At 36.4% G+C, this 24886-nt stretch overlaps 1 protein-coding gene across 1 annotated transcript in view; it reads left to right on the top strand.

Moving 5' to 3' along the window:
• The first annotated feature begins 318 nt into the window (after positions 1-318).
• The window catches only part of LOC126163072 (specificity protein transcription factor 3-like), a 37737-nt gene continuing 13169 nt past the window's right edge, over positions 319-24886 (top strand). Inside the window, exons 1-2 of the mRNA XM_049919977.1 lie at positions 319-569; positions 669-725. The gene's annotated coding sequence lies outside the window, so the exon portion shown is untranslated. The remainder of the gene's footprint in view (positions 570-668; positions 726-24886) is intronic.

The raw sequence follows: 24886 nt of genomic DNA, 5'->3' as shown, positions 1-24886 counted from the left end.
AGTTATTTATTGATCTGTAAATGTTTCTTATTATGCGATAATATTTAAAAATTGCATGTGTATTGATTGTCAATTGCATGTCTATGTTTTTTAATGGAATCATAGATGTGACATTTGTTCTTCACTTTAAAATCCTCAGTCCTGATTTTTAGACGCTTTTCCTACGAAATGAGGTGTTTTTCAGGCTCGTTGTTCTACTACTACTACAGTTACAAACCAAAAAGTATACCTCGTTTTCGAAATTTGGAAAGTAAGATATTATATATCGATACTGATATCCGAAAGAACAATCGCTGAATGTCGATAAGAAAACAACGCAATATCGTGAAGCACAGCAGGTGTTTTCGTTTTCGTGTTTGTTGTCAGTTTCCGAAATTTGAGTGTATCAAAGTATTGTTTGTCTCTGTGACTGGAGATTCAACATGAATGTAATCATCAGTACTTTCAAGAGGCACTGAAGTTTGTAGTGAACTCCAGATTAGTTGTGTAAGTGGTTAATACTTGTGGTTTTAATGCCATCTTGTGACCCTATTTTAGGAGACAACGGATTAACTTGTGGCTGCAAAACAGTTATGTGATGTGAAGTATTAAATTGTTTTCCTGTGTGTGATGGACTGCGCGATTGTTCTGCATGACTACGAAACGTAACATATGTAATCTTATTTCAGATGACGATGTGGGAGCGCAATGGCAGTGAAATTGTAGAGAGCTGTTCTTATTTTGAGGTAAGTAGGTCTCCGTGAATACGCGTACCCAAACCGGTAGAAGTGGTAAATACGTCTGTGGTAAAAATGTTATAGTCAATTCATATAAGTTATTTGTTGGTTTACTTTTTCTTTCCTAATTTCGAATTACTAATATGTGGTTTATGACTGTTATCTTACAAGTTTTGTGAAAAAGAGTTCAAAAAAACAAGTTCAGTTTCATTTCGTCGTTTGATAGTGATATTAATCGAAAATAACCATAGACACAGATATTTTCCGTGAAATTTTTAAAATTTTAATTTGCGTAATTGTTAATGGCATTTCTCAGGAAATTAAAGACATTAACTTGTCTCATATTTTAGCAAAGTTACTTGTAACCACGTCAACACGTTACCTCTTAAATTTGCTTAATACGTACGTTCTTGTGCAAAAACATGTAATGCATGAAATACTGCTGTTCTGTCACTTAATGGGTCGCATATTTTGTGTGGCAGCTATTCATGTGGACCTTTTTTTTTTTATACGGAGTTGAAGATTTAACTGTAAACTGTCATAATGACAATTGATCAGTAGCTTAGCTTACAGTAAATTAATGCAATGGCATAGTTGATTTTAAGGATAAAATATGCAGCACAGTGCAATTTACCTTGTTATATGTTTTGTATGTGAATAGACTGTTGCATTGTGTAGATCAGATAAACAAAATGCACAGGAGGCATTAGAGAATAGCCATATAACACTAAGCTATAGAGATAAAGCAATTTTTACGATTTCTATTAATATTTAGTAATTTTTTTCATGAAAGGTGATTGATTGGCAAAATAGGGTACAAACTTCACAAATGCAGTGATTGTATTTGTTTACATGGTGGCATGTGATATGAACGCTTGTCATGAAAGAGAGAAAATATGGGTTTCATAAATGAAGAATGTGCAAGTGCAAGGTGTTTCATCAAGCTTACCTGTACATATTTTACCTCCAGAGTCCTCAGCCAAATTTTTGAGTGAAACGGAGTTTGTTTAATAGTGGTGGTTGGCACTGAACGTAGACAAATAGTGGCAGTAACAAGTGTATAGAACAAATTGTAGCTTGAGATTGAGGGTAAATTGGAATTTGACAGCTGGTTTGTTGTGAGTTTCTGAAACAAATGAGAAAATACTAGAAGCAGCTTGGCTGTCGTTTCTGAACAGTTTTAAGTAGCAGTTCAGAAGACAGTAATGTTTAGAGATTACAGTCACTTCAAGGACAGTTGCTATGTAGTTGACATCATCAGTCAAAGCAAGTTTCCTGTAGTGCTCAATGTATAACATAACATACAGAAGCATCAGAATAAAAGATTACAAACATTTGTACAATTCAAGTTTATATTATCAGGCAAATTTGAAGGGCAATACTGTTTTGTATATTAATAAACTTTATTACAGTGAGCAACAGTGTTTTATCAGAGATCCCTGTAGTTTTATGTTAAATATGGGCACTGGAACAGTTTTTATTTCTTATGGTATGATCATATTTAATGTGATGTTAAGTTACACTTTTATGGTAGAACGATGATCTGGAAAACTGGTGAATATTTGGTTAGTTATTTGGTAACTCACTGTTTTATTTTTGTCTTTCATTTGCAAAAGTTTGAATTTTGTCTTGCAGATGTATACCGAAAGTGATTACAGAGCAACTTTCAGTTGATTATCTTACTTTTGCAGCATGATTGTGAAGTGAGTTCTTTCATGTGTCTTTAGGTTTTGGATATTCATAGGTGTTTTGTGTCATTTATATTCAGTGTACTGATAGTGAATTAAAATGATTAACTTGAAATTTCATATGGTCTTATTATCTTTTAACTGAGTATGTTATTTCCTCTTTTAGGCATAATGCCTTGGATTATTCAGAATTGTTATTGGATGGGCATTTTTTTCCATACCATGGTGTATTGTTCAGCTTTATGTATATTATTTTATGGTATCTTTCTTATTTAGAGTAATGTAAGACATCTACACCATCAGAATCTTCATTGCAAATCTGATTTTTGTCCCTGTTTTCATTTGCATGCTGAAAGAAAGTGTGGTGTACAACTTAAAAAGTTGTGTGTTAAAAAAAAATACAGTGTGCACTACATCTTGAATATAGGAACTACTGCATTTCTGTAATAACTATGAGATGAGTATGCCCCTAACTCTTATTAATTTCACATGAAGTTTGTTTTAAATCCAGTTACTGAATAACTTGATCACCTATATTAAAACCTTAATGCTGAATGTCAAGAATGCACATCATATGGATTCTGTGCTAATAATTGGAAGGTTAACTGTTTTTGAGCACCAGTGCCAATCAGCAGACTGTCTTAAAGCTTCTACTTTGAAGCAGTGTCTAAGAAAAGTATGACTATAAAACCATGGTGATTCATGAGTACTATATTCTGGAATTGTGCACATTGTCTGGTGAGATTGGTTTTGCACTGCCTTTTTCATTGGAATCTGTTATCATTGATAACAATATACGCCATTTGCTGCAGGTGGTATGCATACTCTACTCTTTTGTGTGGTGGATAACAGGTGGCAGTTTGTTGAATTAAAGGATGCAGGGTAGCAGATATGGTACCTGATTTTTATGGTTTGTGAACACACTGACCACATATGAATTAGGGATAAAGTATTAATTGTGTTTAATGTATGCTTGATATCTGATAATCCATTTCAAACAATGGAAACTCCAGGTAGAAATATCAACAATGTAGGAAAAGATAGATTGCTGCTTACTGTAAAGAAGACATGTGAGGTTGCAGACAGGCACGATTAAAAGACACTCATGTAAAGCTTTCGGCCTTTGTCAGTAAACACACACACACACCATTTCTGTATACCGAGATCATTGCTATTGTTGAGTAGATGTAAAAGGATCTCTGCCAGCTTGCTGCTCTGTTGCTAGCTTTCAGCAAATCGGTGCTGGTGAAAAACAACAGTTATCTTTGAAGCTATATCAACAGCTCTTGACCTTGCAGCTAGCATTGCTGATTCTCGATCATGGCACTACTGATTCAATTCCAGACTGGGATAAGAATATTCTCCATTTGGACTGGGTGTACATGCAGTCCTCATCATTATTATTGACACGCATGTCGCCAAAGTAGTGTTAAGTGAAAAGACTTGTACCAGGTGACTAAATATCTCAGATGGGGTCTCCATGGCCAAAGAATGCCCTACCCACATTTCACATTTTTAAAATGGAGCTGTGACAACAAAGGGGTTACCATAGAAATGTTTACAAATTTGCATTACTTGAATGGTTAAGAAAGGGGCAAGAAGCTGCTGCAACTAGCCCACTGCAATTGTCATCTTCTGACACTGACTCATTTGTAATCCTATATTGTGCTTCTGTGACACATTTCATGTCACTTTTGCTTCACTTAAACATTTGCCGTCTACTGTAATATTCAGGACTTTATCAGTCAAAACATCTTTAAACCAATCACACTTGTGAAGAATCTCCATGTGATCATGTCTTTCTTATTAAGCAACATCGTTATACAGTGGTGATTCATTTAGAGACCCATGTTAATTTGACACATTTGGATTTTAGGTACTTTGATGATTTGGAACAGTGGAGACTTGGTTATCCAGGCCTCAGATTCGCAATTATATACTAGGGTGCCCATAATTTATAAACACCAAAAAAAGGGAATGGTAGAATACTGAAATATTCATTGATTGGTATGACAATATTTTTATCTATGAAGTACAAAAAATTCAAAATATAATTGGTGAACAAGGAAATGTCCTATTGTTACTGGATAAGGTGCCAACCTGTCCTTCATCTGAACTGTTAGACAGAGAATAAGGGGTGTTTACACAAAAATTCGTGTCTCCTACATCTACATTTATACTCCGCAAGCCACCCAATGGTGTGTGGCGGAGGGCACTTTACGTGCCACTGTCATTACCTCCCTTTTCTGTTCCAGTCGCATATGGTTCGCGGGAAGAACGACTGTCTGAAAGCCTCAGTGTGCGCTTGAATCTCTCTAATTTTACATTCGTGATCTCCTCGGGAGGTATAAGTAGGGGCATCCTTTCTACGACCAATGGGTCAAAGAGTTACTGAAAAATTAAAACAGTTTCATAGAAAACAACTTTTATGTAGATTGTAATTGTTGATGAAGATAATGTTGAAGTCTTTTTGTCATTATTCAAGCAATTGAATTTAAAGGAGTTCTCTTACACGGTTTTAGATGCGTCGGATTTGATTGAAATAAGACGTTGAACAAAACTCAGAACAGAATTTCAAAACGGGAGCACGAAAATTCAAACTGATATGGATTAGTCTGTTGTTGATGACATAAGTGAGCTAATGTCAAACATGCAAATATGCCAGGAATGTGATGCCTAAGATATGGAAGACTGACTCACTTGTGACACTAATGATCAAGGTTTTCAAATCATGTCAGATGACGAAATTGTTGAAAACATATTGCAGGCAAACGAACAGTAGGAAAGCCAAGAAGATGAAACAGAAGAAGACCATCTCATGCGAAAATATTTCAAGCCCTGGATACAGTTTTCAAAAGGTTCATAAAGGAACAGAGTATGATAACTGGAAGTTTACTGTAATTAAAACAAATTTGTGATGTAGCAGCAGTGAAGAGAAGAAGTTATTTACATCAGATAATAATTGCATAATATTTTTTTTTTTTAACTTAACTACACCGACTGTCCTATGTGGCTTTTGTTGGCTAATACATAATTAAGGTCGCAGTATTTTAGTAATTTTAAGAAAGTTACCTACATATGAAAATGTGTTTCTAATCTTTTAATAAATATTGCTTTTTTTTAAATAAGTTTAATTTGTTTTTGTTGTTTTAAATAAACGCCTAACATTACCCTGTGTACTAATCTGAGAAAGATAACCATACATTGGTGACAGATTACCTCTGTAGAATTAACAATGCAAAAATTACTTTTCTTCATAAATTCGGTTACCTGGATTTTCGATTACCCGAATGACGAACGATTAGTGACTAAAGTATTACCTTCAGCAGCAAAGACTTTTTTTCCCATGGCTAAAATATTGAGAAATTCATTGTTGTGTATTAGGAGGTTATATGTTCTAATATGCTACCCTGTGATGTTCTTACATTGATGTAATTTATCTTCGATAAGGATAGGAAAATATAATTCCATCAGATTAATGTATTGTGGTCCTGGCAAGTGTTTCACTAAAAGTTTAGCCATATTTGAGGTTTTGTTATCTCTACCTATATTTCAGATATGATCAGAGCCGGTAGAACAACACCTGTCAATCTGAATGACCTCAGCTTATTGAGTAGCATCTTGGAAGACAGCAGTTCAAACACTGTATGGCCATCCAGTTTTATGTTTTCCATAGTCTCCGGGAATCACTTGTTCCAGCTGCTTACTTTGAAAAGGAAATGGTCAAATGCCTCTCCTATTCTTTCCAATTGATGTGTGACCTCTGTCTCTAATATCATCTGCATCACTCTGCGTGAAACCCTAATATTCCCTTTTTTACCTTCCTCACTTCTTCTTCTTCTTCTTTCTTTCTTTTTTTTTTTTTAAAAAAAAAGATACTTCTCTGCTTTTTACATTTTGTTTCAGCTCAGAATCTGATACTTTTTGTTTCTCAATTTTTATAGGCTACTGTTTTTCTGACTTCAAGTTCTGCAGGTGGGAATAATATCATTGTGCTTAGTGCTTGATTATTTAAAAGTGTCATATCTGTTTCTGGATCTTTGGTTGCAGTTTACTTGAAATAACAATAACTGAATTTTCCAGCTGTGCTTTGCATAACACTAAAAAATTGTACATTTGTCTGGAACATCCTTTCTTGTGTGCTAGTCTTGCAAATCCATGGAGAAGAAATAAAAACTTTGAGGTTTGCCGATGACATTGTAATTATGTCAGAGACAGCAAAGGACTTGGAAGAGCAGTTGAACGGAATGGATGGTATCTTGAAGGGAGGATATAAGATGAACATCAACAAAAGCAAAACGAGGATAATGGAATGTAGTGGAATTAAGTCGGGTGATGCTGAGGGAATTAGATTAGGAAATGAGACACTTAAAGTAGTAAAGGAGTTTTGCTATTTGGGGAGCAAAATAATTGATGATGGTCGAAGTAGAGAGGATATAAAATTTAGACTGGCAATGGCAAGGAAAGCGTTTCTGAAGAAGAGAAATTTGTTAACATCGAGTATAGATTTAAGTGTCAGGAAGTCATTTCTGAAAGTATTTGTATGGAGCGTAGCCATGTATGGAAGTGAAACCTGGACGGTAAATGGTTTGGACAAGAAGAGAATAGAAGCTTTCGAAATATGGTGCTACAGAAGAATGCTGAAGATTAGATGGGTAGAACACATAACTAATGAGGAAGTATTGAATAGGATTGGGGAGAAGAGAAGTTTGTGGCACAACTTGACCAGAAGAAGGGATCGGTTGGTAGGACATGTTCTGAGGCATCAAGGGATCACCAATTTAGTATTGGAGGGCAGCGTGGAGGGTAAAAATCGTAGGGGGAGACCAAGAGATGAATACACTAAGCAGATTCTGAAGGATGTTGGTTGCAGTAGGTACTGGGAGATGAAGAAGCTTGCACAGGATAGAGTAGCATGGAGAGCTGCATCAAACCAGTCTCAGGACTGAAGACCACAACAACAAAACAGTCTTGCAAGGTATGCAAGAGAATTTCTCTGAAGTTTGAGAAGTGAAAAGTTGAAGAATTTGCACAAACAGATTAGATTTCACCATTTCCTTAACATGATCATTTTTGGTTCGCTATTGGACCCTTTCTAAAACTGATAACAGCAGAGTTATCACATCAGAGGGACTTGATAGAATGTGAACAAATTAAGAGTTAAAATTACAATTAAGAAATAGACATTAAGATTTGTGGCTTCTAAGGTAGTATATCTTCCTTTATGAATTACAGCAAAGGAAGTTTCATTGTATTCCCATCATCATATCTAGTCGTACGATAATTTAACATAGTTAGAAATTCACTAACAAAGAAAAGGAACAAATTTTAAATATGAAGTGTGGCGATATAAGATTTGGTGATGGCAAAAATGATTGAAAAGCTAGTGTAATTAAAACTCCAGCTCTCTACCTAATAGTAGAAACCTCAGGGATTAGCCCTGTTATGACTGACCGGTTGCTGCCTACAGAGCAGTATGAGGAGTGATCAGTGATCAACCTGTCACCAAGCCCTCCAGCTGTTATTGTGCCTGTTTAGGTAGATGACACATGATGCTGATGCTGCCATTGCTTCTTTATTCAAGCAGCTCCTCATTTGATCTTGTGAGACAGTGTGTATTCTGTTCCAGGCTTAAAAAAAACTGAGGAGTTGTACTGGGTACTGAAACCAGGTCCTTCCGCATCAAAGGGTACCTACCATTCAGCTATGAAAGCAGTCAGTAGTATTGTGTTTTATTAATATAACTTTGTAAACCAAGTGTTGAACAGTACACCAGTATTGTGCAGTCTTTCAATAATCAAGTAATTTAAAAATCAGTCTTGTAGTTCATCAGTATTTGATATAGAATACTTTACCTGAGAAGGAGAATTGTTGCTGGGACCAAAAAGTTGGAAACTGTGTGTAACATTATTTTATTTCAAGGACGGAAGTCACTTTTGTTTTCTTGTCTCTGGACAAAACCGCTGTTGTACATTTGCCACTATGCCAGCTAATTGCCAATTGATAGAGAGCTGCCAATCATCAGTGGGCTTGGAAAGTCATAAAAGTGGTCTCACATACCCTCTTCCTGTTCTTACTGTAAGCTAGTGATATTTTAGGGCCAGTAAATATTTAAAACAGAGACTGATGCTCTTAGGACACAAGTAGAGTTGATCATATGACCAGTGACTGTGAGGCAGTTGGAACAGCAATGACCTAGCAAAACAGTTCATGATGATAGGGATCCTCCACAATATACCATCACTATAAAGAAACTGTGAAGAAACACTGCTGTATAATGGGTGTAAACCAAAGTGTATCGCAATAAATAGAGAGCTGCTGAAGGAAACTTTTTTGACTGCATGAAGCTTTCGATGACTACTGCAGCCATAAGATCTCTCATAAAATCGAAAGCAGTACTCGTTGTAACGGTTGTATCGTTAGTAATAGCGAAGCTAGTGTCCAAACACTGATGGACGTGACGACCTGAAATTGAAGATAACAAACCAAATGAAGAAATATTGAAATCCATTTTCAAATGTTCCTTTACTAGTAGGAGTATGGGCATAACTTAATTCTCATACCACTACAAAGGTGAGTAAAACAGGGCAGTAGCGTTGGGAAACAGCTGAAATTGTTAAAAGTGTGCAAAGCTGTATGGCTTGATTAGATCTCTATCAGATTGTGTAATGAATATGCTGTTGAGTTAGACCATCTTTTAACAATAATATAGCATAGATCCCAAGAACAAAAAATCTGCCCAGTGGCTGAAAGAATGCACAGGTCGCAGAAGTGTTCCACAAAAACACTGTCCAAATCCTGAGTGCAAATGTAATGACATATATTTAACAGAATAATCTCCTACATGCAGACCAGCATGAATTCTGAAAATATCATTCATGTGAAAATTGAACTGACTCTTTTTTCACTACATCCTGAATTACATGGATCAAGGCAGTCATATAAATGCAGTATTTCCTGACTTCTGAAAAGCGCTTGACTTGGTATCAAATGTACACTTATTACTGAAAATATAGTTGTATGGGATATCAAGTGAAGTTTGTGACTGGACTGAAGTTTTCTTGGCAGAGGGGATGCAGTGGAGAGTCTTTGACAGATGTAGACGTAATTTTAGAAGCATCCAAGGAAGTGTGTTGAAACTCTTGCTGTTCAAATTGTATATTAATGATCTTTCAGGCAATATTAATACTAACCTCAAGCTTTTTGAAGATAATACATTTATCTATAATGAGGTACTGCCTAAAAAAGCTCCACAAATATGCAGTGAGGTCTTCATAAGGTTCCAAAGTTGTGAAAAGATTTGCAACCTGCTTTAAATGTTCAGAAATGTTGAATTTTGCACTTCACAAAACAAAACAACATAGTATTCTATGACTACAATATCAGTGAGTCACAGTTGGAATCAATCAACTCATGCAAATACCTGGGTCATAGATAAAGGAGGTAACAAACCGTAGTTCATAGGTAGAATATTAGGAAAATGCAATTGGTGTATAAAGAAGATTGCTTACAAAACAAATGTTCAATCCATCATAGAATACTGCTCGAATGTGTAGGATTGTAACAAACAGAAGTAACAGGGGATATTGAACACATGTAAAGAAGGGCAGTACAATTGGTCACAGGTTTGTTTGATTCATGGTTAAGTGTCACGGAGACGTGAAAGAACGTAACTGGCAAATGCTTGAGGATGGGTATAAATGATACTGTGAAAACATTTTTAGTAAGTTTCAAGAACCATTACATGTCACTCCTGCAGGGATTGTGATGATGAGACTGTATTAATCTGTACTACTGTCTTCTAAAATAATTTGCTTTGCCTACTGTGTGAAGCTCTCTGTAAAGTGAAATGACGGTACTACTAGAAGGATTTTAATGAAATTAATTGGATCTTGATAAAGTCAGTGGTTAGATGGTGAAATCTGTTGTCATAACTGGAAAATTCAAGTTAAAACATGGTAAGCCATAGTTAGACAAGTAATAACAACTTATTTGCACAAATGTGAAAACCTCAAGTGTCTCACAATTTCACTATTCTCATCTTGAGACATAGTCTTTTGAACTACATTTGTATAATCAAAATGTCTTTTGTTAAGATACTTGCCACTTGTTCCTTGGAGCTGATATCCACATGTCTTTCATTGTAACACATACCATCATCAATTGTTCTTTTAATATATAAAAGAATTTTACTTTAGAGTTCTGTTGGTTTATTTTGATGCATACTAAAGTAGTTAACTAATGTCTGATTCTGTTGCTGTCATTACAAGTATCACACAACCTACCAGTTCTCTGCATGGTTTGTTTTCAACTATGTCTCCAGAAGTGTGTTCACTGGGTTTGACTTCCATGAGTGCCTTACAGGGTTAATAGTCTTCCATGTTAATATTTTTAGTAAGTTTTGAAGATAAACACTTTGACTAAGAAACATTTTTGCCACTGGTTCTCTGTACATCAATTCTGAGATAGAATTTTTTACCACCAAGTTCTCACATTCAAAGTTTTATTTTTAATCTTCGTGTTTTTCAGCTTTGAGTTGTTGAAAACCAATTGTGTTAGAAAACTGTCAAACGTAGAATTCCAAGTTCTTGGTGTCTGCTTGTATCCATGTAAAGCTTTAGTGTGGTTGGTTGGTTGTTTCGGGGAAGGAGACCAGACAGCGAGGTCATCGGTCTCATCGGATTAGGGAAGGAGGGGGAAGGAAGTCAGCCGTGCCCTTTGAAAGGAACCATCCCGACATTTGCCTGAAGCAATTTAGAGAAATCACGGAAAACCTAAAGCACGATGGCCGGACGCGGGATTGAACCGTCGTCCTCCTGAATTCGAGTCTAGTGTCTAATCACTGCGCCACCTCGCTCAGTCTTTATTGTGTTTACATATTGGCTGTGGCATGTAAAACCGGCCTGTTGTGCACATCGATAACGTTTCAGTGCATGTGCGCATGTCTATAATTATGTAAAACGATAAAAGCCGTCCAGTCGTGCTCGAACTAACCATTTCCTCTGATGTTCTGACACTGCAGGGAACTTTGTTGTTGTATAAGGCAGCTGCAGTCGCAGCTAGTGAAAGTTGTCAAAACCAGTTGAGAAAAAGGCCGCATTATGTGAAGCCAGGTTAATGTGTGTGTGTGTGTGTGGGGGGGGGGGGGGGTGCGCGCGTGCCATACTTGTTACCCGAGCATATTGCCGTTGTTGAAGCATTTGTTCGCACAGGATCTTGTGTGAATACAAGAATTTGTTTCAGGAGAAACTTCCAGCACGTTCTGGTCAGCAAAAAGCACCATACATGAATTGATTGGAAAATGGGAGCATACAGGATTGGTTCAAACTGCTCCCAGGAACAGATCACCACCTGTCAGCACACCTGAATTAAAGAGGCTGGCACAGGAGATAATGATGAGAAGTCCTCGTAAGTCAGCCAGGAAACTGAGTCAACAGGTTCATGCAAGTGAGAAAAGTTGCAGATGTGTTTTAAGGGGACTGAAGTTAAAAGCGTACTGGATAAGTCTTGTGCAAGAACTGAATGAGCCTGACCTGCAGAAGAGAATGGATTTCTCTTGATAGTTGTCGAGGGATGTTGCCAGTGTTGTCTTGGACCCACTAAGGCTCATCATGACTGACAAGGCATGGTTCCACCTGTCTGGGTACATAAATTCCCAAAACATTCGGTATTGGTCAACAGAAAATCTTCACACGATCCACCTGGTACCCTTGCATGATGAGAAGATTGGTGTTTGGTATGCCATTTCCACCACATGCATTATGGGGCCCACATTCTTTGAGGTGACAGTGAACAGTGATGTGTATTTAGGAATCCGGTAGGAGTTTTATTCAAACTTGACAGAAGAGGTGTGTCATTTATGTTTGTTCATGTGTTGACTTTATGGGCCGGTTTTACGTGCTGCACCCTGTACAATTCCCTCCTTATTGAGTTTACGTACAATCCCCTCCTAATTCTTAACACTTGGAGGCACTTTGATATAAGTTTCTTCAGTTAACTCTCCATGTGGGAATGCATTTTGTACGTCCAATTGTTCCATAAAAATATCTTGTTCATTAATCACACACAATCCAATGAGTCAGGCAACTAGAGTGTATGTCTCTTTGTAGTCATGTGTGTTCACCTTTACACAACCCGTAATAACTAAACATGCATTAATACTTTTCATTATTTCCAGATGCATCTCTTTTTACTTTTAACACTATTTGCTGTTAATAGCCCTTTTATTTATTGGGAATAGCACATAAGTCTAGGTTCCTCTGGGAAAATGAGGTCCAATTCTTCCTTTATTGCTTTTGTCCATTCTTCCTCACCATGCCGATCCTTCACATCCTTAAACTTCTGCATTCAGTGTCAACACACTGTAGTCAGCCAGGTATCTGCATATTGTTCTATTATTGTGAACAGTTAGTTCAGGAGTTTACGTGCTTGACGTCTAAGCAAAAAATAATCTTGAGCAAATAGGAAGCATCATGTCAGATCCAGGGGTTGGACCACATTGTCATTGTAGCGATACTGGATCCCATAACATCATAATCCACCAAAAACAGACACAAAATATATCTATTAAAAGAAAGAAGAAAACTTCCAAACTAACTACGTATGTGTATACCAAATACAGCTTAAACTCAAAGAAACAGCATTGATAACACTTAAGAGATTTATGTCTTGTAAATTAATAAGAGATGTTACTGATCCTCCATGGTACACAGAACAGCAGCAGGGTCAGTCCATGTGAAGTGATCCAATTTAAATATTTTGATTTTTTTTATATGTGATAGCCCTATAACAAAGAAGTTCAGGACAGATTTTTTTTTTAGTTACCTTGCACCATTATTGAATGGCCCCCATTTTTATTTGTAAGCGCACGACAGTTTATCAGTTTGGAAACACTAGCGTTAATTTGAATATCTTTGCACTGGTTCAAGTTACAACATTGCAGTTGACATGATTTCTTAGAAAACTCTGCTCTACAACATTGTTTATTACCCAGAATACTTTAAATTCAAAAATAACCAGTCAAAATGGCTTCCAAAGTTAGGTATTGAAAATTTAGAAAATAAATTTTCCCAAAAGTAACATCCAAGGAATGATTTACAAGAGTGTATTTTTGTCCTCTGGATAGATTCATAAATTACTAGCCTTATATAGAGCAAGAACAGTGACAAATGTTTCCTTAATTTTCTATAAGTTTTTGAAATTTGAAAATCTTTATTTTCTGTAAATTTTGGGGCTGGTTATCTCTGGTGGGACTGAATATAAAAATTGGATTTTTCTACATTTTGTACAGCTATATGATAGCAAAGTACTGTAAAAATTTCAGCATTGATATTTGACTGAACAAAGATACAAATTTTTGAAAATGATGAAATAATTGATCTTATGGTTGTTGCCTCTTTAAATGTTTCATTGTAATAAAATTTAGTTGTAACCTATATTTAGTTAACACTATCATCCTATACTTAGTTAGTATTATTTATTTTGATAGTAAAATATTACACAATAAGAGCTTTTGTTTTAGTTCTGTATTGAAAAAATTATCAGTTTACATGTAGGTTTATTCTCAATTAAGTAGCACATTATTACAAGTTCAAAATGTTAAAATTAAAATAATAAACATGTAAAATTTCTCTTGTTGAGAAGGCTACAGTTTTGCGCATGAGTTTAGTCCCCAACATAAGTGTGTACAGGAGCTCTGTGGACATCAATTGCGTACCTCCACTACATTTGCTGGGTGTGGCATTGTTATAGTCAGTCTGTTCAAAAACCTATGTTAGACTGGATGTATATACTTCATTAAGAGTGTAGAATATTTTATGTGCTTTTGTCATGAATGTAATTTTTAATTAACTAAAATAATTTTAAAATTTAATAATACATAAATTTGAGAGTCTAATTGGAATGCAAAAAAGTGGACGAACAATGCTCTGTTGGACATATAGTAAGGGAAGTGTGTCACGAAACAGTTTATGGTTCAGTTTCAAAAAACTTAAAAAATGTTAATGACTTTGATGAAGTTTGTTTAAATTATGAGTAGGTCCTTCTGTATCAGCTGTTTGTATCACAAGAAAAATATATTCTGAAGTACAATCATATTTTTGGGAAAAAAATGCTCTGATCCACTCAAAGTTCATAAAAAGCCAGTTACTAAAGGTTTGAGGGAAATAAAACTTAAACATTTGTCCTTGTTAAGTGTGAATAAAACAGCTTCTCAAGTGAAACTTAATGTGATTTCTGGAAATTCCCTGTGCACAAATTGTTACTCAAAAATGTTTATCGTGAATCCAGAACCAGAATCATGTAACTTGTTAATGACATTTGTATTACTAATGAGGAAGCTGTTAGCAAATTGTTCTTATTTAGAGGTATCTCCTGCTTCAAAAGAAAGAAAATTGAGTAGTGGAAAAAGAAAAGCAGCTATTGAAAGCAAGGTACAGTGAATTTTAGACAAAATTAGAAAAGACTTAGAATCATGCCTTAGTAATACAGATGCAACAGTATTTCTAAAAAAGAAGAAAACCTATCTCCATAATCACCTGACACTGAATATTTGAGCTTAATTTAGAAATTAAGAAGTAAGTGTTCAATGACACTTAAAGAAGAAACGTTAGAATTTTAAGTTTGCTCCCTGACTCATGGTCAAGAGAAAAAAATGGTTCATGAGTTCACCATTTCTGATTGTTTGGTTAGACTAACCCAAAAATTAGTTAAAGAGCAAGGCATTCTTCAAGTTTTAGGAAAGAAGAAAGGATTAGGTGTAAGTGAAGAAACAACTGAAAAGATTCAGCAGTTTTTTTGAAGGTGATGAAAACAGTAGAATGTGCACAGGTAACAAAGGCAGCGAAAATGGAGTTAAAGTAGCAAAGCAGAAATGACTAGGGCTGTCAGATTTAAATGAACTTTATGTAGCTTTCAAAAATGCTCACACTGAATGCAGAATTGGAAGGTAAAAATTTTGTTGCTTTTGCCCTAAGTGGTTTATTTTGGCCATCTCCTCAGGAACACAATCCTTATGTGTTTGTTTATATCATCAAAATCTCTGGCTGATGACTGCAGGTGCTAAGCTCATTGATGTTAACTACTAAGAGTTACTGGATTTAATGCCCTGTGACACTAACAATTATGGCTGCGTGATGAGTGCGTGTGATGAATGCCATAGTAAAGAAACTGCTCTTGAATCGTTTAAGAAGTCTAAGGGGGAAATGTCCAACAATGTTACCTTCAAACAGTGGGTCACAACCGACAGGGTTGAAATGATAACAGCGGTTAAATCTCAGGAAGAGTGATTTGAATCTGTAATTGATAATTTAGAAAAATCTCAAAAGTCACCACTATGTTTCTGAACTACAATTAAGTTTTTTAAGGCTAAAGAAGCATGATATTATGGAACTGAATGCATAATCCTAGCTGATTTTGCAGAAAACTTTAAATTGGTGGTTCAGTGTGAAAGAAAAAATTGGGTCAGTGACCAGGCAACAGTGTGCCCATGTGTTCTGTACTTCAGAAATGAAAGAGATGAAGTTTGCTATTCTTCAATTTGCATTCTAAGTGTCTACTTTGAAGCACAACACTTTAGTTGTCCTTGTGTTTCGAAAGCATGTAACAAAGTACATAAAAGAAAAGTTGCCCAAGGCTGAGAAGCTCATCTACTTTTTAGATGGAAGTGGTAGTCAGTACAAGAACAAGAAAAAATTTTCAAATCTTTGCAACCACAAAGTAGATTTTGGGTTGGAAGCCAAATGGCACTTTTTTGCCTCTTGCCATGGTAAAAATGCATGTGATGTGAGTGAAGCCAGCCTACAAAGGAAAACCACGGACCATATTCTTACAGTAGAGGATATGTATGCTTATTGCAATTGCAAGCATAATATTAAAGGCATCACCTATTTTTTCATCAAGAAATAAGAGGTAGTTCTTCACATCAAAACAACACTTCAAACCAGAGTTGAAAAATGTATAGCAATAAAAGGGACAAAGCAATTCCACCAATTCCTTGGCATTGCAGAAAACGTATTTCGATGCTATGTAACATCAGAAACTGAAACTTACAAGGATCATTTTGTCAGTAAAACTATATAACGTTGAATGACATTGTGGCATGTGTGTATGATGGACAGTGGTGGCTAGCACAGGTTGAAAGAATTAGTTTGGGAAACAGTGATGTTTTTGCGCATTTTTACTGCCCTGCTAATCCAAGAGCATCATTCAATAAATCTACTAGTGATAAATCTTCTAGGGACAAAGTTTGGATACCAGTGAAGAACGTGTTAAGGAAGCTTTCTGTGTGAACTTATGACAGCATCTGGGAGGTCTTATTCTGTATCACTAAAGCTGTCTGAAGAAATAAGTGTTCTTGTCCATCACTACTAGGATTAGGAAGCATTGTATCTCAAAAGTGTGTTAATTGAAAATAATTATTTTAAATTTGTCAAGGTAATATAAGTGTTTAGTTCAGTAATTTTCAAGTATTTGCATATAATTCAGTACCTTAACTTCAATAACAATTGATTACATCTAACCAATATCACAGATGAATTAGGCAACACCCGTAAGATCAGTTGTAGTGTAATGTGAACATTTCGTCATTTTCAGAAATTCATATCTTTGTTCACAGTCATATAGCAATGTTGAAATTTTACAGTACTTTGCTATCATATAGGTGTAAAAAATGTGCAAAAACAAATTTTTATATACAGTCCCACCAGATAACTCTGGTGCTCTTGCCACAAACTTTACAAAAAATAAAGATTTTTTTTAATTTCAAAAATTCATAAAAAAAGAGGAAATTTTGTCAGTGTTTTTGCTCTATATAAGGCAAACTAGAGATAGAAACACACTCTGATTCATTCCTTAGTGGTTATTTTTGGGTCTCCAAAAGTGGATTTTCTAAATTTTCAGTACCAAACTTTGGAGATCATTTCAACTGGTTATTTTTGAATTAGGGTATTTTGGGTAATAAACAGTGTTGTAGAGGAGACTTTTCTAAGAACAATCATGTCAATTGCAATGTTGTAACTTAACCCAGTGCTGAGATATTCAAATTAATGCTAATATCTCCAAATTGAAAAAGGGTCGTGTTCTTACAATTGAGTCGCGGCCATTCAATGACGGCACAAGGAAATTTTTTAAAAAAAACTTCTCTATTATAAGGTAATCAGATATAAAAAATTGAAATAATTAAAAATGGTCAAGCAAACAACTTAATTTTCATTGGATCACTTCATTTGGATTGACATAGCAATAAAAAAAGAATGCCAAATTTAAAAGAAAGTAAAATATTCAAGACTGAAGCTCAAAACTTAGCCTTTAATAATTTTCACAACAAAACTCTGATTTGAAATCCGACAGAAAATCAAAAGAGGATCTGGTTGTATACAAAGTAAACTTGTGGCAAGCACAATAAATAGCCTTACTGTGCAGTAATGATGGTATTGTTACCAGTGACAGTGACATTAAAGCTGAGTTACTATGCATGATTTTCGGAAATTCATTCACCCAAGAATATGAAGTAAATATTCCAGAACTCAAATCAAGAACAGTTACCAACATGAGTAATTCATAAGTAGATATCCTCATTGTAGCGAAGCAGATTAAATCACTTAATAAAGGCAAATCTTCTGGTCCAGATTGTATACCAGTTAGGTTCCTTTCAAAGTATGATGATAAATAGCTCGATACTTACCAATCATATTCAACTGCTCACTCAGTGAAAGATCCCTACCAAAAGACTGGAAAGTTGCACAGGTCACACCATTACCCAAGAAAGGAAAGGAAATTAAAGTACATGCTAGAGTACAGACCTGATGATTTGCAATAGGAATTTGGAACGTATACTATGTTCAAACATTATGAATTATCTCAAAGAAAACAATCTGCTATCAACAGGGGATCTCAAATTGATTCCATATTTCTAGTTTCCAGAAGGTTTTTGACACCAATCCTCACAAATGACGTGAAATCAAATTGCATGCCTATGGAGTATAATCTCAGTTGTGTGACTGGGTTCATGATTTCCAATCAGAAAAAACACAGTTTACAGTAATTGACAGAAAGTCAATGAGTAGAACAAAGTGATATCTGGTGATCTCCAGAAAGTGTTATAGATCTTCTGCTGTTCCTAATCTATGTAAACTATTTAGAAGCAATTTGAGCAGCCCTCTCACATTATTTGCAGATGATGATGCCATTTACCTTGTAGTTAAGTCATCAGAAGATTAAAACCAATTGCACGGTTATTTAGACAACATATCTGTATGGTGCTAAAAGTGGTCTTTCACTGTAAATAGAGAAAAGTATGAGGTCATCTATATGAGTGCTAAAATAAATCTGTTGTATTTTGGTTACATGGTAAATCAGATTACCAACTTTTTTGTCAAAATATGAAAATATTTTGTTGACACTAAACTACATGGGGAGAAATGGATCATTGTTTTAAAAAATTAAAAAAATGAGAACTCAGAGCTCCCATGAAAAGATTTAAGTGCTTGCTCTTCTCATGTGCTGTTCGAGAGTAGAGCGGTAGAGAAATAGTCTGAAGGTGGTACTATGAACACTATGACCTGAGTGTGAATTGCAGAATAGTGATGTAGCTGTTGTGTTTTTCCACAGAGGTTCTGTTTTCTTCAACTTCATAAATTCTGAGTTATCTTCAACAGTTCGTTGAGTTTCCCCACAGTTTGTTTCAGTCTGATGACCCTGATCTTCTGCTTTGTTATGCACTGCATTGCCCATTTTGAACAGTCTCCACAATGATCCAGTATCACTACTTCCACCTTCAAACAAAAATTTGTCTTCTTTAAAAACTACATATCTTTCAAATACTTTTTTATCTTCTTTGGTATACCATAATCTGTAACTGTTAGGACAATAGCAAATTATGAAACACTTTAATAACCTACTATCAGGCTTTCTTGTCATTAATTCCTTTAGAGTGTACAGGTATGCAGTGCACCTAAACACATGCAGTTTATTCAAGTTTAACTTCCTTCTATACCACAGCATTGCTGGAATTCTCCACATAAAGCCGACATAGGACAATTGTTAATGACAACAATAGCTGCAATTGCAGCTTCTGACAAAAATTTCTTTCCAAGTTTGCATGCAAGAACTACACAGTGAGATTTTTCAGTTATAGTATGATTTAGTTGCTCTACCACTCTGTTTCGTTGACATGTGTACTTTATCGTAAACTCTAACTGCACACCCTTTCCTACAAAGAATTTCATCATTTCATTCGAAATGTGTTCACAACCATTACCACATCTAAATCTCCCGATTTTCATCTCAAAATGAGCAGTAGCCCCTTCATAATATACTTTAAAATAATGAAACACTTTCAGTTTTGATTGAATTACATAAGCTACTGGAAAGAGAGTAGGATCATCAGTGAAAGTCACTGCATCATTCCATCAAAATAGATGGACAGTATAGGGCCATGCACATTACTGTGTGATCACCTGCTCAAACATGAGACTCATTGTGTGATAATCATGTTTGTTTTACCTTCGGTGCAGATCAAACATTTAGTTACAGGTTCATAAAACTGTACTTCGTCCAGTCCATCTGCTAGATAATGAAGTTTTTTCATATTTTCAAAGCTCAAATGTCGTAAGCTTTTGTCTGAATCTGGAGCACTAAACATAGGATTCATAGTAAGTATACACTAAAAGGTATACAAACCTGAATCTTTCCTTTGAGCTACAGCTGTAACTTCATTGCCTCTTTGAACTGAGCCCGCTTAACTTTCAAAAACAATATTGTAGCCCATGGTTTACATACCAACAAAAGATTGTTAGGAAACGTGGTACTGCAAGAATGACTTTTATTTTTATTTGAAATTTATTTCCGTAAACTGTGCTTTCAACATCAAATTCTCCAAACTTTCTGCCAGACAAAAATTTATCTGTTCTGGCAACTATAATTCTTATTGGAGTTTCAAGTTCCCTCACATTTGTCAAAGGAAACAGATTTATTGGCTAAATGTTCTGTTGTCCCTATGTGAGAAATCACTCCAGTTTGTTATCTGACAAACTTTCAGAAGCAGCTGACAAAGAAAAGCTGTCTTCACTTCAGTTGTGTCTTGTACCTTAGCTGTTATATTTGTGGAATTCTTCCTTTATGTTTGCATGCTCTACATTCTGCCCCAATATTTCCCATGTCCGTAACAAGTATATTTAGACCTTGCACCATACATGCCTTGATGCTTTCTTTGACATTGCTGCAAGACAAATGCTATAGATGAAGGCAGCTTATTTAATGACCTGCTACATTTAGAAAAGTTGTTCAACTTTGTTGTCGTGAATAGACTCTTGCCATTCTGTGTAGGCCTTTCTACTAACTAAAGAATTCCATTTGCTGAAAGTCCTACCATCCAACAATGGTATCCAATACTGTTCTGTTTCCTGTGCCATGATTGTAGTTTATGTATTGACTGATAATTTCGTTTTCCATTGTTATTACATTTGGTAGTTTGACATATTCAGTTTACGCAAACAGACAGCAGCACTGCTAGTTTGCATATGGTAGTTTGGTACATCACTACTGTGGTTACAGTATATTTAGCTTTTCTGTCAGTTGTTTTTTGTTTCCCCACGATTTTGCTTTCTGGTTATTTTCCATAACGTGGAAACCAGTGTGGAGAATGAAAGTTCATAGTAAGCAAACTATGTGGAAAAGCTGTGCTTCCTAGACAGTCATGTGGAACTGTCAAATTAGGACAGCAGCAATGAAGTCTTTCAGAAACCAGCATTAAGAGAGAAGACAAGAAGCAGCTGAGAATGGAGATCAGATAATAAAGGAAACGCTATCAAGCAACTGTGGTTGGCTAGAGGAGATGAAAAAAGATGAAATGACAGTTGAAGAAGAGGGTGACAAAATATGAGAGAAATTAAAAAATAAAACTGAGAATCATAGAAAACAGCAATCAGAGATATTATCACAATTTCAGGCTGGGTTTTTGATAATAGTGACATTTTGGAAAGCATTTTGCAATCTAAATCTGTACTCAGCAAACCACTGTGAAGTGCATGACGGAGAAAATGCCATTGTACTAGTTATTAGGGTTTCTTACTCTTCCATTCTTGAATGGAGTGCAGATAGAATGATTTGCCTCTATGTGCTGTAATTAATCTAATCTTGCCCTCATGATCCAAGTAGGAGATTGTAGTATACTCTGAAAATCATTTAAAGCCTGTTCTTGGAACTTTGTAAGCAGGCTTTCTCAAGATATTTTATGTCTATCTTCAAGAGTTTGCCAGTTCAGTTTCTTCAGCATCACTATAACACTCTACTGCAGGCCAAACAAACCTGTAACCGTATGTGCTGCCCTTCTCTGTATATGTTAAATGTCCCCTGTTAATCTAATTTGCCCCCATTAACCATGGACATTGCTGTTGGTGGGGAGGCTTGTGTGCCTGAGCAATACAGGTAGCTGTACCGTAGGTGCATCTACAACGGGGGATATCTGTTGGGAGGCCAGACAAATGTGTGGTTCCTGAAGAGGGGCAGCAGCCGTTTCAGTAGTTGCAGGGGCAACAGTCTGGATGGTTGACTGATCTGGCCATGTAACATTAACTAAAATGGCCTTGCTGTGCTGGTACTGCGAATGGTTGAAAGCAAGGGGAAACTACAGCTGTAATTTTTCCCGAGGGCATGCAGCTTTACTGTATGGTTCAGTGATGGTGGTGTCCTCTTGGGTAAAATATTCTGGAGGTAAAATAGTCCTCTATTCAGATCTCCGGGCAGTGACTACTCAGGACGACGTTGTTATCAGGAGAAAGAAAACTGACGTTCTACGGATTGGAGCATGGAATGTCAGATCCCTTAATTAGGCAGGTAGGTTAGAAAATGTAAAATGGGAAATGCATAGGATAAAGTTAGGTGTAGTGGGAAAACAGGGTAATAAATATATAATCAAATAGGGGTAATGCAGGAGTAGGTTTTTTTAAAAAAAAAAAAAAAAAAAAAAAAACACAAGAGGAGTGCAGATAGACTACTATGAACAGCATGGTGAACACATTATTGTAGCCAAGATAGACACGAAGCCCAGGCCTACCACAGTAGTATAAGTTTACAAGCCAACTAGCTCTGCAGATGATGAAGTGATTGAAGAAATGTATGGTGCAATAAAAGAAACTATTCAGATAGTTAAGGGAGATGAAAATTTTATAGTCATGGGGGACTGGAATTCGATAGTTGGGAAAGGAAGAGACGCAAAAGTAGTAGGTGAATATGGACTGGGGGTTGAGAAATGAAAGAGGAAGCCACCTGGTAGAATTTTGCGCAGAGCATAACTTAATCATAGCTAACACTTGGCTTAAGAATCATGAGAGAAGGTGGTATACATGGAAGAGGCCTGGAGACACTGGAAAATTTCAGATATATTATGTAATGGTAAGACAGAGATTTAGGAATCAGGTTTTAAACTGTAAGACATGTCCAGGGGCAGATGTGGACTCTGACCACAATTTATTGGTTATGAACTGTAGACTAAAACAGAAGACACTGCAAAAAGGCAGGAATTTAAGGAGATGGGACCTGGATGAAATGAAAGAACCAGAGGTTGTAAAGAGTTTCAGAGAGAGCATTAGTGAACGATTGACAAATACGGGGGAAAGAAATACAGTATAAAGAATAATGGGTAGCTTTGAGAGATGAAATAGTGAAGGCAGCAAAGGATGAAGTAGGTAAAACCATTAGGGCTAGTAGAAATCCTTGGGTAACAGAAGAGATATTGAATTTAATTGATGAAAGGAGAAATATTAAAAAAATACAGTAAGTGAAGCAGGCAAAAAGGAATACAAACGTCTCAAAAATGAGATCGACAGGAAGTGCAAAACGGCTAACCAAGGGGGGCTAGAGGACAAATGTAAGGATGTAGAGGCATATATCACTAGGTGTAAGATAGATACTGCCTACAGAATAATTAAAAACAGGTCTCCGGAGAAAAGAGAACCACATTTATGAATATCAAGATCTCAGATGGAAAACCAGTCCTAAGCAAAGAAGGGAAAGCAGAAAGGTGGGGGGAGTGTATAGAAGGTCTATACAAGGGTGATGAACTTGAGGGCAATACTGTGGAAATGGAAGGGGACATAGATGAAGATGAAATGGGAGGTATGATACTGCGTGAAGAATTTGACAGAGTTGAAAGGTGTTTTTTTAAGGCCCTGGGAGTAGACGACATTCCATTAGAACTACCAATAGCCTTGGGAGAGCCAGCCAAAACTCTACCATCTGGTGAGCAAGTGAGCAAGATGAATGAGACAGGTGAAATGCCTTCAGACTTCACGAAGAATATAATAATTCCAATCCCAAAGAAAGTAGGTGTTGACAGGTGTGAAAATTACCAACTATCAGTTTAATAAGTCATGACTACGAATTCTTTATAGATGAATGGAAAACTGGCAGAAGCTGATGTTGGGGAAGATCAGTTTGGATTCCATAGAAATGTTGGAACACGTGAGGCAATACTGACCCTACGACTTATCTTAGAAGATAGATTAAGGAAAAGCAAACCTATGTTTCTAGCATCTGTAGTCTTAGAGAAAGCTTTTGACAATGTTGACTGGAATGCTCTCTTTCAAATTCTGAATGTGGCAGGGGTAAAGTACGGGGAGCAAACGCTATTTACAATGCAACTTCACATTTCTGAACATGTAAATCGAGTTGCCGGTCTTAGCACCACTTTGAAATCTTATCAAGAGCTGACTGAATATTTATGCAATGTCTTTGAGACAGTACTTCATTACAGATAACTGCATCATCTGCAGGAACTCTGAGGATATTATTTATAATGTTCACATGGTCATTAATGTAGAACATGAACAGCAAGGGTCCCGACACATTTCCCTGCGGCACATCCGAAGTTACTTCTACATCTGATGATAATTATCCACCCAAGATAACATGCTGCATCTGCCCTACCAAAGAGTTCTCATTCCGGTTACAAATTCCACTTGATACCACATATGATCATACTTTAGACAATAAGTGTACATGTGGTAATGCTTTTCATAAATCAAGAAATACTGCATCTGTCAGACTGCCTTGATCCAAAACTTTCAGTATGTCATGTTTGAAAAGTGTGAGTTGGGTTTCACATGGTCAATGTTTTCAGAATTTGTGCTGGGTAGCAAGAAGGAGATCATTCTGTTCAGGACACATCATACACTCCTGGAAAGGGAAAAAAGAACACATTGACACCGGTGTGTCAGACCCACCATACTTGCTCCGGACACTGCGAGAGGGCTGTACAAGCAATGATCACACGCACGGCACAGCGGACACACCAGGAACCGCGGTGTTGGCCGTCGAATGGCGCTAGCTGCGCAGCATTTGTGCACCGCCGCCGTCAGTGTCAGCCAGTTTGCCGTGGCATACGGAGCTCCATCGCAGTCTTTAACACTGGTAGCATGCCGCGACAGCGTGGACGTGAACCGTATGTGCAGTTGACGGACTTTGAGCGAGGGCGTATAGTGGGCA

This window comes from Schistocerca cancellata, chromosome 2, assembly GCF_023864275.1.
Source record: "Schistocerca cancellata isolate TAMUIC-IGC-003103 chromosome 2, iqSchCanc2.1, whole genome shotgun sequence".
NCBI classification, from domain to species: domain Eukaryota; kingdom Metazoa; phylum Arthropoda; class Insecta; order Orthoptera; family Acrididae; genus Schistocerca; species Schistocerca cancellata.
Note: the sequence above shows the minus strand (reverse complement) of the source record. Positions and strands in the feature narration are given on the sequence as shown.